The following is a 14,787-nucleotide window of genomic DNA, read 5'->3' as shown; positions in this document are numbered from 1 at the left end:
GGTGGGGGGGCTGTCGCGGACCTCTGCCTCAAACGGTTATGTAAGCATTAAGGTTGAGGATGCATATAGTGAGCTGGCTAGGTAAGTGTCTGACACACAGTAAGACTCAAATTCAAACAAATACTTATTGTCAATTGAGTGCCCAAAATTATGGGAGCTGGCTATTGTCTCCCCTTTCTTTAGGGGCTTAAGGAGCGCATGCATTATTTGGGTGACTGTTACTGGAGCTCCTCATTGACTCGCATTCCAGTACCGGGGTTCTCAAATCTCACCTTTTGCTTAAGGCCCACCTCAAGCGCCACTTCCTAAGAGGCACTTTCCTAGTATTCACTATTTTCTGTCTCACTCATATCCTTAGAGACATCTCTGATCCAGTCCGAGTTCCATCACTAAATCACTCTATTTGTCTTTGGGCAAGTCACTTTAATCGGGTTCTCATTTTTCATCAGTAAAATTAAAAGGTCATATTAGACGACCTACTTTCCGACTCTAATATTTTATGACTCTTAACAGCAAAATCCAAATCTGTACTCTCTTCTCACGGCTCATTCAACAATACTAATGTCAGCTGGTGTCTGCATTACGGGGTCTCAGCAAATGCCGTAGTCTTGAACAGTCATGACCGATGCGCCGTTGCAACTGGAGAAGAGTCGCCAAGAGCCACCTCACACTGGAAACACCTGACCTTTCCCAGAACGCCCGCCCTCCCGGCATTTCCGGCTCTTCCCCGGATCTTCTTCCGGAACACTAGTTCGTGTCTCACTCCGCCCCTCCTCCACTCTTTAGAGTCCATTGGCTGTTTCTTTGCGGAAGCGGAGCATTTCCTGACGTTGATTGGTTTCCGTCGTTGTTAATGGGTTAGTTACAAACAAGGCGTGCCTGATCTCCTTGGTAACGCTCTGCTGAGAGCCCTGATTGGCCTATGTCTTAATCCCATCTTCCGTCCCAACTGCGAGTGGTTGAGTCCCTTGGCCCGGCGCGGCAGTGGTAGGTGTCGCGTTCGGGATTCCAGAGCTGACGTGGCTTAAATTTGGGAGGGGGCAATTGGAGCCTGTGGCGGTAGCCTCTTCCAGGTGAGTGGGGGACGATCCCCAACTCCTCCCCTCCTTGAGTCTCTTAACGGTCACCCCTGCCACAGGGCCCCGGGAGCTGCCGAAGCAGCCACAATCGGGTCCCCTCTTCGCCCCGCCTCTCCCTGATTCACTCCGGGATTCGGCCCTTCACTGGTCTCCCTTCACCTACCTGGCCTAGTTCTAGTCGCCCACACACCTGCCGGCCCCGTCGGAGGGTTTTGGAGTCGCTCTGCGCGGCCTCGGGACATATATGCGCGGTCTCCCTCCTCCCCAGGACTTTTCTCTTCCCGGAGCGACAGAGAAAAGCGCTCGGGTCAGTCCTGCCCGCACGGCCTTTTTCCTGAGCGGCCTGCATGGGCCGGCCTGGGTACGCAGCAGCTGACGTCGGAGAAAACCTGTCGGGCCCCTGCGCTCAGGCCTTAAACTTAGTATCCGGAAGGGGAGGCGGAACCCAAACAAAACAAAGGTCGTAAGGGCGGAGAACGCAGAAACATTGGAGATATTAACGCAAACTAGGGCCTGTCGAAAGGTCCTGCTAAGGAGTTGCTGGAATGATTCGGAGAGAAGACTGATCCTTGCAATCTCATCAACACTAACATTCCAGGAATCAGAGGTTGACAGGCTGTTAGAGGAAAGGGACCCGTTAAGAGAGTTCTGGAGGAAAAACTTGATTTGGTGGTGTGGAGGGTGTTTATTGTACATAACGCGAGTGGTGTGTAGGAGTGTAAAGGGGAGGATGTGCCCTTTGACAAATGAATTTATTTGTCTGACTTACTTAAAGAGTTCCAGGTGGTCTGTGGGGAGAGGACAGATATATTTAAAAATCACTGGATAAGTACATTCATTTTTGGCAGTAGCTGGAAACTTTCTGAGCTTTTATAGAATCAAGATGACAGTAAAGAACTCCCTACGGAGAGACTCAAGGCCTTTCCTGAAGCATGAAGTAATTAAATTTGGATGATGTCGGATTACAAATGGACAAAACCAAGAAATGATCTTTTGGAACATGGCAGGATTTGGTCATAGGGAAAAATTGAAGAGACTTCAAAAATTGCAGGCATTGTACAGTTTCACAGCATTTACTTTTCATCCCTTGACCATGGAATGATCATTAAATGCTTTCCTTTTCTCCACGTTAGATTTGTTTGACTACATCAGTAGTTTCCAAACATTTTTAATTGCACTCCCTATCAGTAAAACATTTTGAATAAACAGCTTCCAAATATTGTATGTTTGATTATGGGTAATGTATAAATGAAACCGTAAATATATTACTTATAAAATATGCAAAAGCATATTTTCCAAAGGATGAGAATCCTTGCACACTCCCTGAGATTCTTCCAACCCAGTTCGGAGTCCATTTAAAGATATTTCCGTATTTTTCAAGAAGGCTGCTTTCATCTCTGATGACTTCCAGACTAAGGGGACCTCTCACCCTTAAAAATATTTTTTTTTGAGGACCTCCATTCTGGGATGCAGCCTCTCCTAAAAATAATCATCTATAGGAGATAATTCTTTTCTCCTGCTTGACTCTTAAAGACCTCCTCTCTTCCGTTCTTTGCATTAATGAATTGCAATAAAAGGATGTTGATTTTACTCTTGTTTACTAAAAAAATAGATCATTCATAAACTTCTCTAGGTTAACTACTGTTAAGAATAAATTATTTAAAACATCTCATTACTGATCATTGCATACCAGTTTATTGTTAGGAACCACTATATAAGTGGAGCTTAGGCTCTATAATGCTCTATTTTTAATTAAGCTATTTTAAAATCAGTATGTGCTTTTGGTAAAATGAAATTTAATACAAAAGGATATAATATAAAAACAAAAATCTCTCTCTACTGACCCTGTTCCCCATTCTCCACCTTTCAGAAGTAAGCACTGTAAATAATTTCTTAAACTTTTGATCATATTCAAGCACATATATATATTTCCACTCCTTTTCCTCTCTTAGTAAGTGGAATCATAAGATACATGCTATTCTACACTTTTCTTTTGTCACTTAATACTATATTTAGGTATTTTCCTATATCCATAAATGTAAAAATACCTCATTAAAAAAAAAAATAGGCTATACAGCATTCCCTTATAGAAACATCAAAATGTATTTAGCCTGTCCCCTATTGGTGGGCATTTAGATTGTTTCCAGTTATTGGCCATCACAAACACTGCTATAGTGAACATCTGTGTACATATATGCTTGTGCCTTTGTGTGACCAATCTGTGGTATAAACAATATGGGATTCTTTGGGGCCGTACTATTCTGAATCATTTCATTTTAGTCTATGTAGTCCTCAAAAAAAGCAGTTATGGAACTGTAAGAATATATATGAGTGCCCTTATGCTTCCAGCCTTATTTTCAGCCCCAGTGACAAATGTTGGGTGATCAGGTTACTCAGAAAATAGATTATCTTTTGTATATCTCTGCCAGTCAAAAAGCTTTGTTGAGCTCTGTGACTGGGAAAATTATTTAACCTTTCTTTCTCTTAGTTTACTCACCTTAATATAGGATATTGATAGTACCTCCTCCTTGGGGTTTTAATAGTAAAATGAGTGAAATAATGAAGGTACATAAATTATATGGAGTAGAAAGCAATTAGAGCAGTACTTAGTGCATAGTACTGTATGTATAAATTATAGCTACCATTTACTTCTAAATTTATTTGTAGTAGTTTTTGTGTTATGCAAAATTGTTTTCATTTTTTAATTGTAAAGTTACAATATTGGATATGCGTTTTCAGCTATATACCACCACTTTCCATCAGCCCCTCAGACTGAGAATCACTTTGAGAATTAAGGAATTAAGAAAAACTCAGGCTCCACTAAATATGCATTAAATAAGTTTGAGGAGGGACCTGGAAATCTCACCATTTTCTGTGCTGTTGTTTCTGTGGGAAATATGATTTAAATTCTAAAGCAAATGGTTGTACACATAGGCATGCAATCACTATCTTCAGTTATTTTCTTGATTTCCCATGCATTTTGTAATAAGTTCTCTGTGGTCAGGGACATGCCTTATATTTCTTTTTACCTTTTGTGACTTTTGACATTATGCTCTATATCAAGTAGATATTTTGAAAATAGTTGTTTATAGCAGTGAAGACTTTGAGAAAATAAGACTTACTGAATTTTAAGTACCACCTCAACATTCAAGTGTCGAGATCCTGAGCATGGTTTGTGGAAGGTGTGGCCAGCATCAACATTGTTTTCTTTGCCTAAGTGTTTTATTGAAGCCTGGCCTTGGCATGTAGCTCTTTATTTTTTTTTCTTTTCCCAAGTTGCTATTCATCATTCTGGTGCTTTATAAAACAATAGCAAGGGTACTATTTGCTCAACAGAGGCACATATTCCGTACACAAAGTTATTACTATCAACATAAATAGTTTTCCCTTTATTAATTTTTATATATGCATTTGCACATTTCTGTCTTACAGCGAGACTAACAGTGGGGTAGATCCATCTTTCTTCATGTAAGCATGGCTACTTACTGGCTCTCACCCTGAAATTCCCAACCTTTGAACATCCTAAAGCATTTAACTGCCTGAGATACCCTTTCCATTTCCATATTCCTTTCATATCAATAGCTATAGAAATGACTCTCAAATCATGAAGTTATAATACTGAGCATTAGAATACTCCTTGTCAGTCTTCTTCATTTTAAGATATAGAAAATATAAAGTGATTTACCCAGTATAATAGAACCGCTTTGTGTTGGAGCCAGGACTAAAAGTTCAGTTGCTAGCTGCCAATTTGGTCCTCTTTCCACTATACCATCTACTTTCTTATGGCCCTCTGAGATTGTTAAATCAGTCTATAAGAAACTCCTTTTTCTTTGGCCTGAAATGGTGCATTCCTGATCTTGATCTTTTCTTCTTCCAATATACATATTTTTAAATGGTTATATGAGACATGTCATCTATTTTCCATTTAAAGAGCTTTTTATCTTATTCAATAATGCTTATTTAGCTGAGGGACTTTGAGATGTCTTAATTTCTATGAGTATCAGTTTTTCTCATCTATAAAATAAGGATGATGAAAATACCTACCTTGCAGATTTTGCAAGGATTTGAGAGAAAAGTATAGTGTCTGGTACATATTGCTTAGAAATTGTTACCATTAATATTATCATTGTATGTTCATCTGTAACAGTTTTTAATAGGATGCTGGTAGAGACACCTTCTAGGGAGGATGAATAGATTGTCATGTGTGATAGTGATAGATTGGAGTAGGGGACAGTTTTAGTTTGAAAAAACATTCAGGATTTTAATATTTTGAAATTGAAAAAAATTACAGTAGAAATTACATATCTATTACAACCTGCTAATGGTGATATGAAAAAGATCTGATCTAGGGCATATCACCTTGAGTGTGTGTGTGCATACATGTGTTTGTGTACATATGATAGTCTTACATTTCTCTAAAAGGCATATGGTTTAAAAATGGCTGAGAAACATTGTCACTGTGTCTGAAATCTCAGTACTTTTTTGTTTAACCCTAAAAGTAGCAGTAGCAGTAGGATCCGAGCTACTTAAATGGAATGTACGGGTGCAAACAGCAGGGCTCTGATAGAGGTAGATTGGGAGTTGACTGGGGAATCTGAACTGAAAGTGATGGAAAATGGCCAGTGAGTGAGTTATATATAGGTCTGGGTGTGTAACAAAGCCGGAAGTCAAGAAACTCCCTTATGGACAGCTCTAGCTGTTAATTGATTGTTAAAGAAAATCTGTTTATTGTAAAATAAAACTCAGGTAAAAATGTGTAGCTTAATGAATTATTATAGGGTGAACATTCTTGTCATAACTACCAGGTCAAGAAATATAACTGCCAGTCATCTGAGAAACTCCTGCATGTACTCCATGCCAAACACAGTCCCCTTCTTACTTCCAAAGTAACACTTCTTTTTGGTTTCTTTATCACACAAATGGGAATCTTGCCCCTCACCCTTTTTTTTTATTTTTTAAACTTGATATGTTTCTTGTCTTTTTCTTTACAATATCTGTTAAAGAACTTAGGCCTGGGAATTGCACTTTCATGGATGGTTCCATGGTTCTATCCTCTGCATTTCCTGCAAATTGGCAGCTGGATCCAGAGGCTTCAACAGACTGTAGTTTGATCCCTTTAGTAAGACTATAGGTGGTGGTATATTCTTTGATCAGGAGGTTCATAATGTCTTCTTTTTTTGGTGTTATCAGCTGTAAATGTTACATGTCTAGATCCATGAACTTATTAGGAGTTGCAAAATATTGGACTAGAAATTCCAGTTCTACCATTTTGTTTTCATTTATTACCTGGAATAATTTTGTAATGAGATGTGTCTACTCCTTTACTATTTGCTTCCTGAGTAGTAAAGTTCAAACAGGAAAGGCAAGAGAAATTCTTGTACTTATCTAATTTTTAACTTAATCAGTTCAAATGATGATCAGTTTACTATTATGAACTGTGACTTTAAATGCTTTTGGTGTTTCATTCTGTTGTAAACCATATTCCTTATAGAAACTCAAATTGTTCCTTTGGCCTGTGAGAACCTCTTCAGTTGGCTCCTGGGTCTTTTTGACATGACTGTAGAAGTCTTTGATAGCTTTCTGCTATTTCACATGACAAAATGTTTCAGGATGATTTTGTACATTTCTTACTTTAAACTGGAATCAGCCATTTCTCTAAGAAATCCTCCTGTTTAAAAAATTTATTATTTTAATGGGGAATGGTATTTCAAGACCCCAGTTTAGGCACTAGAGTGCTCATTGCTTCTCAGTTTGTCATTGTTTTTAAGCCTTTACAGTAGAAAGAACTAGAAAAATATATGTATTAAGGTAAAATACTTTGTAGATTCATACTGATACTTTCAATTCAAATTCAAAATCAGTTATTAGAGTTCTTAATTTCTCCTGTTATAGCTATATTTCCTTTTTTCATACTGAAAATGTCATAGAATTACTAGGCTCTTAATTACTCATTTACTTTAATTCCACATGATACAGTAGTCTAGGAATAACAATACTGAAACAACCACCACTAATTTTGGTTTTTGAAAAACATTTTTAAAGTTTTATTTTTTTTGCATATGCTATTTACATTCTCCCCATTTTTTTTTTATGGTAGCCCTATATATTGTCAGAGCATGCAATCATTAAATACTATGCTCTCTCCATCCCAGTCTCAGTTCTACAATTAATTATGTATTGAATGCTCACTACCAGTCCTTATGATGTTTTTTGATCATTTTGGTTGTCTCAAGCTTTCTCTCTAAAAGACGCTTTAGGAAAGTCTCATGGGAATTTTTTTAATGAATTTTCTTGCATGTTTGTACCATTCTGTCTGTGCTCTTTATATCTGAAAGTCATTTTTGCTGAAAATAAAATCTTTGGCCCCCATGTCTTTTCCTTGAAATCTCAAATCTATAATTCCATTTATTTTTCTGGCAAAAACATTGCTATTGAAAAGTCCAGTCATAGACTTATTTCTTTATCTTACAATTCACATGATCTTTTGGCCTAAATCTCAAAGTATTATTTTTAAGTCCACTAATTTTACTCTAGTAAATTTCTTGCTGGACATTCTGGGTTGATATTCTTAGGTACATGGCAGGCTCTTTTAATATGTATCTTCAGGTCTTTAAATTTCAGATAAGTATTCTTGGATTTTGGTTTTTCATATTTGTTCTGTGCCTTTGGTTTTTTCCTTTAGGGAATCCTATTAACCACATTGCTTATCTATAATGTTTATCATTTTTCTCTTGATTCCTTTTTTATTGCTATTTTTAAAAAATTTTTTAAATAAATTATTAGGAATAATTTTAGATTAATTGTAGAAAATTTGCAAAGATAGTTCTGAGAATTCAATATACCTGTCATCCAGTATTTCCCTAATGTTAAGATGTTACGTTAGCAAAATACATTTATTAAAACTGAGAAACCAACATTGATTCATTACCATTAACAACTCCATACTTTGTTTGAATTTCACTATTTCTCCATTAGAGCCCTTTTTCTGTTCGAGGATCAAATGATAGGATATCTCATTGCATTTAATTCATTTTTTAAATTGAGATAATTGTAGAGTCATATGCAGTTTTAATAAATAATGCAGAGAGATCCCTTGTACACTTTGTCCAGTTTCCCTCAATGGTAATATTTTACAAAACTTGTATAATACTGCAACCAGGAACTGACATTAATATATTCTCCAGTTTTATTTATATCCTTGTGTGCTGCATATGTAAATTCTACACAATTTTATTACCTATACTGGTTCTGTATCTACCACCATAGTTGATATTGCATGATTAGAACACCACAATGATTCCTCGTGTTGCTTTTTTATAACTACAGCTATGTCCTATCCTCCCACCTCCATTCCCTCCCTAAGCACTGGCAACCACTAATCTGTCCTCTACAGCTAAAATTTTGTCATTTCAAAAGTATAAGTATAAAATTATATAATAAGTATGTGACCTTTTGGAATTGGCTTTTTTTTTCATTTATAAATTCCTGGAGATTAAATTGTTGTGTATAATAGTTTGTTCCTTTTTATTGCTGCATAGTATTCTGTAGTACATACATACCATAGTTTGTTCAACCATGTTGAAGATTACTTGTTGAAGGACATCTTTGCTGATTCCAGTTTGAGACTCTTAACAACGGAAGCTGCTATATACCGGTTTTTGTGTGAATTTAAGTTTTCATTTCTCTGTAATAAATGCCTAGTGTTTCATCCATGTGAGAAAAGGCATTGCAATTTTGATAGGGGACTGCACTGAATCTGTTGATTGCTTTGAGTAGTATGTATGTTTTAACAGTATTAATTCTTCCAACCCATGAACATGGATATCTTTCCATTTATTTGTGTCTTCAAATTCTTTCATCAGTGTTTTATAGTTTTCAGTGCATAGATCTTTCATCTCCTTGGTGAAATTTATTCCTAAGTATTTTTTGATGTAGTTATAGGTGGGATTGTTTTCTTAAAAATTTTTGGATAGTTTGTTAGGTATATAGAAATGCAATAATTTCTGTATATTGATTTTGTATCCTGCAACTTTACTGAATTTGTTTATTCTAACAGTTTTTGGTGGAGAATTTTCTATATATAAGATCATGTCATCTAAAAACATACAATTTTACTTCTTACTTTATGATTTGGATGACTTTTATTTTTTTTTCTTGCCTACTTGCACTGGCTAGGATTTCCAGTAATATATTGAATATAAGTGTCTAGACTAGACATTATTATCTTGTTTCTGATCTGAGAGGAAAGCTTTCAGCTTTTCATTGTTGAGTATGATGTTAGCTGTGGACTTATCATATATGTCCTTTATTATATCGAGGTACATTCCTTCTATACCTAATTTGTTGAAAGTTTTTATTGTAAAAGAATGTTGAATTTTGTCAGATGCTTTTTCTGCATCTATATGGATGATTATATGATATTTCTCCTTTATTCTGTTAATATGGTTTTTTATATTGATTGATTTGTGGATGTTGAATCATTCTTGCATCCCAGAAATAAATCCTATTTGGTTATGGTGTGTGATTCTTTTAATGTGCTGTTGAATTTAGTTTGCTAGTATTTTGTTGAGGATTTTTGCATCTCTGTTCATCAGGGATATTGGCCTAAAATTTTCTCGTATTGTCCTTGTTCGGGTTCAGTATCAGGGTAATGCTGGCTTTGAAAAATGAATTTGGAAGTATTCTTCCTCTTCTATTTCTTGGAAGTGTTTGAGAAGGATTGGCATTAATTCTTCTTTAAATGTAGAATTCACCAGTGAAGCTATCAAGTCCTGTGCAGTTATTTGTTGAGAGGTTTTTGATTTAATCTCCTTATTCATTGTTGGTCTGTTCAGATTTTCTATTTCTTTATGATTCAGTCTTGGTAGGTTATATGTTCTAAGAATTGATTTATTTCTTTCAGGTTATACAATTTGTTGGCATGTAATTGTTCATCATAGTTTCTTATGATCCTTTGTATTTCCGTGGTATCAGTTATAATATCTCTTTCACTTCAAATTTATTTGGATCTTCTTTTTTTCTTAATTAGTCTAGCTAAGGCTTGTTAATTTTTATCTTTTCAAAAAATTAGTTTCACTGGAAAAGTTTCACCAATCTATTATTTTTATAGTCTTTATTTCATTTATTTCTACTCTGATCTTGGTTATGTCCTTCTTTCACTAACTTTCAGTTAGGTTTTCTCTTTTCTTTATTTCATTTATTTCTACTCTGATCTTGGTTATTTCCTTCTTTCACTAACTTTCAGTTTAGTTTTTCTCTTTTTAGTTCTTTGAGGTGTAAAGTTAGTTTGTTTATTTGAGATCTTTTTTCTTAATGTAGGAGTTTATTGCTATACATGACCCTCTTAGGACTCCTTTTGCTGCATCCCATAAGTTTTGGTATATTGTATTTTCATTTTCCCTTGTTTCAAGATAATTCTCGCTTTCTCTTTGATTTCTGCTTTGATCCATTGGTTGGTCAGGATGTGTTGTTTAATTTCCACATATTTATGAATTTTCCAGTTTTCCTCTTGTTATTGATTTCTAGTTTCATACTGTTATGGTCAGAAATAATACTTGATGAGATTTCAGTCTTCTTAAATTTTCTGAAGACTTGTTTTGTGGCCCAATATACAATCTTTCTGGAAAATGTTCCATGTGTGCATGAAAAGAATGTGAATTCTCTTGCTGTTGGTTGGAATGTTCTGTATATGTCTGTAAGTTCCATTTTGTCTAACATGTGGTTCAAGTCCATTGTTTCCTTATTGCTTTTCTGTTTGGATGATTTATCCATTGTTAAAAGTGAGATATTGGAGTCCTCTACTATTATTGTATTGCTATTTATTTCTCCCTTCAGTTGTCTTAAAATTTGTTTAATACATTTAGGTGCTTTGATGTCGGGTGCATATGTATTTACAAGTGTTACATCCTCTTGATGAATCCCCTTTATTATTATGTAATTACCTTCCTGTCTCTTGCTACAGTTTTCGACTTAAAGTTTATTTATCTTTTATAGTATAGCTAACCTTGCTTTCTTTTGATTACCATTTGTCTGGCATATCTTTCTCCATTCCTTCACTTTTACCCTATGTGTATCCTTAGAACTAAAATGAGTCTCTTGTAGGCAGCATGCAGTTGGATCTGGTTTTTTTAATGCGTTTGGCCACTCTTTTTTGTAACTGGAGAATTTAATCCATTTACATTTTTTAAATTTAATTTCATTATTAATTTGAAGTATATAATACATTGGTTAGACATTTACATAGTTTGTGAAATAATCCCCCAATTGCTTTTTCTCTCCTCTGGCTCTACACCTAGCCACACCTAGCCATTGTATTAATGCTGACTGCATTTTCTGTACCGAGCTCTCCATCCTCGTAACCATCTATCAACTACTGATTTGTACTTCTTTAACCTTTCACCCCTTTTTCCAAGCCCCCTAACCCCCTTCCCCAGATTGTCCTCTATATTCGTGTGTCTGTTTTTGATTAGTTTGTTCTTTTTTCCCTCAGGTTCCATATATAAGTGAAATCATATGGTATTTATCTTTCTTTGACTTATTTCCCTTAGCATAATAACCTCTAGGTCCATCCATTTTGTTGAGAATGATAGTAATCCATTTACATTTAAAGTAATTATCAAAAGGTAAGGACTGTTGTCATTTTTGTTAATATTTTTCTGACTACATTCTAATTCTTTTGCTCCTTTCTTCTTGGATTTTTCAGTTTTTATTTTTTTATTTTTTGGCGAGGCAGGCCTTGGTTGACCTCACAGATTGTAGGGTTATTTTACAATTCCTTATTTTTTTATTTTTTTACACCTAAAGCACCTGGTCTTTCTAGGTGGTCTCCCATCCAAGTACTAACCAGGCCTGACTCTGCTTAGCTTCCGAGATCAGACAGGATTGGGCTTGTTCAGGGTTGATGTATTTTTTAATATCATATCATTTTTAATATCAGTTTTTTTAGTAGATTTTGTAGGTTTGGTTTTGAATTGTTTTTGAGTATGAGTCTGACATGATTTCATTTCTTGTATGGATATTATTCTGCTGTTTTTCTTTATAATAATTACTTTGTATGAAAGTAATTATATAACTTATTTTTCATTTGCTCATTTTTTATGTTTGTTTAATGTTGCTGAACTTTTAGAAGGAGACAACTATGGATAGCTTTTCTAACTTCACAGAGCTTCCTCTTAAGTTATTTTTCAGTATTGTTCAAATATATGGCAGCTATATTTTTGAGATTTTCTCTTTTCCTACCATTCCCACTGACTCCATCTGGATCTTCTTTGGTCTCTGTTGATTCTGTCCTGATAAATTTTGATTATACTCTTAGTGGATTCTCCTCAGTGGAGGCCCTGTTCTGAAAGAGAGCCCTGCCTCTTCAGTTATGAGAGTTCATAGGGTCCAGGCTGCCTTAGCTTTTTCTGGCTCTTTGCACATACGCGCTTTTGGAGTGGGGATACACCTCATTTCAGCTGCTGTTCTCTATTTGGCTTGGCAGTTTTCTAGTGATACCTCTTGTCTCTTTTGTGGTTCTTTTCATATATGGTCTATCAAACTCTTATAGCTTCTGCAGAAGAGGCAAAAGTTTACCTCTACCCTCTTAGAATTTTTGGCTGGACCTGATAATTAAATTAACATAAGACAGATTAACAGAAGAAAAGCATACAAATGTATGTAATATAAATTTTCTGTGACATTGGAACCTTCATAAGGAAATGAAGACCCAGAGAAGCCCTTGAAGTGAACACTTAAGTATATTGAGTTGAATTAAATTGTAAAAACAGGATTAGGCAAGGGAGCCACTAGGAAGATAGAGGTTAGTTTACAAGGTTTAATTTCTCTTGGCCTCAACTTCCCATCACTGGAGATAAGACTGTTACTTTCCTCCAGTATTGGGAGGACATCTACCATATGGGGGTTTTATCTCTTGTTTTCAGGAAGAAAACGGGAAGGTCAGAGCACTCTTTTTATACCTGCTGTTTTTCAAATGCCTTTAGCTCAAAATAATCCTTATGCTGAAGTGGCATATTTGGAGTGGCACATTTTGGCATCCTTAACCTCCCTCTTCTTCCTCCTGTGTGGACAACAATGACACACAGATCTTGTGGCTAATGGTGATTTGTCAGTATCCACATTTATTTTGCAATTTGTGGGAAACTTTGTCACATAGGTTTTGTTTTTTGTTATTAGTTTTGTAGGCAGTCCATGGGTTTTTGGTTTTGTTTTCTAGTTGTTCTGTTTTTATGAGGGAATTTAGGATCTAAAGTCTATGCTGTCTGCTACTACCATTTTTTGGAGTCCCATCAGTTGGTTGGTTTATTTGTTCATTTATTTTTGGCTTGTTCTCAGCGTGTGCTGTGAAAAATCTGAACATAAAGTGATTCTGTTTGGTAAGTTAGATTCTATTATGACTTTCTTTGATTATTGCAAATCTCTGTGCCTAACAAAGATTCTAGTGATGGTATTAATTTTCTTCATTAATGGTAACTATAGAAAATTGAATCTCTAGAGTTGAAAAGAACGTTTAGAGTATGTGTACTGATAAGTTGTGATTTTTTTTAACTAACTATAGTTATGTCTTGTTGCTTGAATGAGTGGTTATATATGGTCCTATGTGCTCATATATGACCCTATGTTGCCCTTCTAATAGTTATATATGTAGTTATATATAGTCCTATGTTGCCCTCCTTCCAGTGGTTCTCTTTTTCCTTTTCTGTTTCATACATCTTTTCCAAATGTTATATGCTAGTTAGGTTATTCAAGACCACCTGTTATGCAGTATGGAGGTTCCTCAAAAAATTAAATCTAGAACTACCATGTGACCGAGCAATTCCACTTCTGCGTGTTCCTCAAAAAATTAAATCTAGAACTACCATGTGACTGAGCAATTCCACTACTGCGTATTTATTTGAAGAAACCCAAAACACTAATTCAAAAGAGATATATGCACCCCTATGTTCATTGCAGCATTATTTACAGTAGTCATGATATGGACTAGGTGTCCATCGGTCGATAAATAGGTAAAGAAGATTTGATACATATATACAACGGAATATTACTTCGCCATAAAAAAGAATATAATCTTGCCATTTGTGACATGGATAGATCCAGAGGGTATTATGCTAAGTGAAATAAGTCAAACAAAGAAAGACAAATGACATATGATTACACTTATATGTAAAATCTAAAAGAACAACAAATAAAGCAAAACAAAAACAGACTTACAGATACAGAGGATAAATTGATGGTCACCAGATCAGAGGGAGGTTGGGGGAATGGGTGAGGATGAAAGAGATTAAGAAGTACAAATTACCAGTTATAAAAATTGTCATGGGGATGTGTGAAGTACAGCATAGGGAATATAGTCAATAATATTGTAATAACTGTTCATGGTGCCAGATGGGTATTTAGCAGGATGATTACTTTGTATGGTATATATATGTCTAATCACTATGTTGTACATCTGAAACTAATATAATAGTTTATGTCAAATAAAATTGAAAAATAAATTTAAAAAAAAGAAAAAAAGCTCTTAGAGTAACCCTTCACTCCCCACCCCCAATAAAGGGCAGCCTGTTATAGAAACTGAGGTCTCAACACTTCTTTCTTGATTAAGGACCACAGCAGCCCTGAACAGTATTACTCTGAGTAGAAGAAAACGGTAGCAGAGCCTAGTTTTATTCAAATTCTTATTTTGTACAGCAGCTTTTATATCTTCCTGCTG

General features: G+C 35.5%; 1 protein-coding gene across 1 annotated transcript in view; it reads left to right on the top strand.

The window, feature by feature from the left end:
- The first annotated feature begins 905 nt into the window (after positions 1-905).
- Positions 906-14,787, top strand: part of GOLGB1 (golgin B1) — a 77,681-nt gene continuing 63,799 nt past the window's right edge. Inside the window, 1 exon segment of the mRNA XM_015595917.2 lies at positions 906-987. The gene's annotated coding sequence lies outside the window, so the exon portion shown is untranslated.

This window comes from Pteropus alecto, unplaced genomic scaffold (assembly GCF_000325575.1).
Source record: "Pteropus alecto unplaced genomic scaffold, ASM32557v1 scaffold251, whole genome shotgun sequence".
Taxonomy (NCBI): domain Eukaryota; kingdom Metazoa; phylum Chordata; class Mammalia; order Chiroptera; family Pteropodidae; genus Pteropus; species Pteropus alecto.
This window is presented reverse-complemented; position numbering and strand designations above follow the sequence as displayed.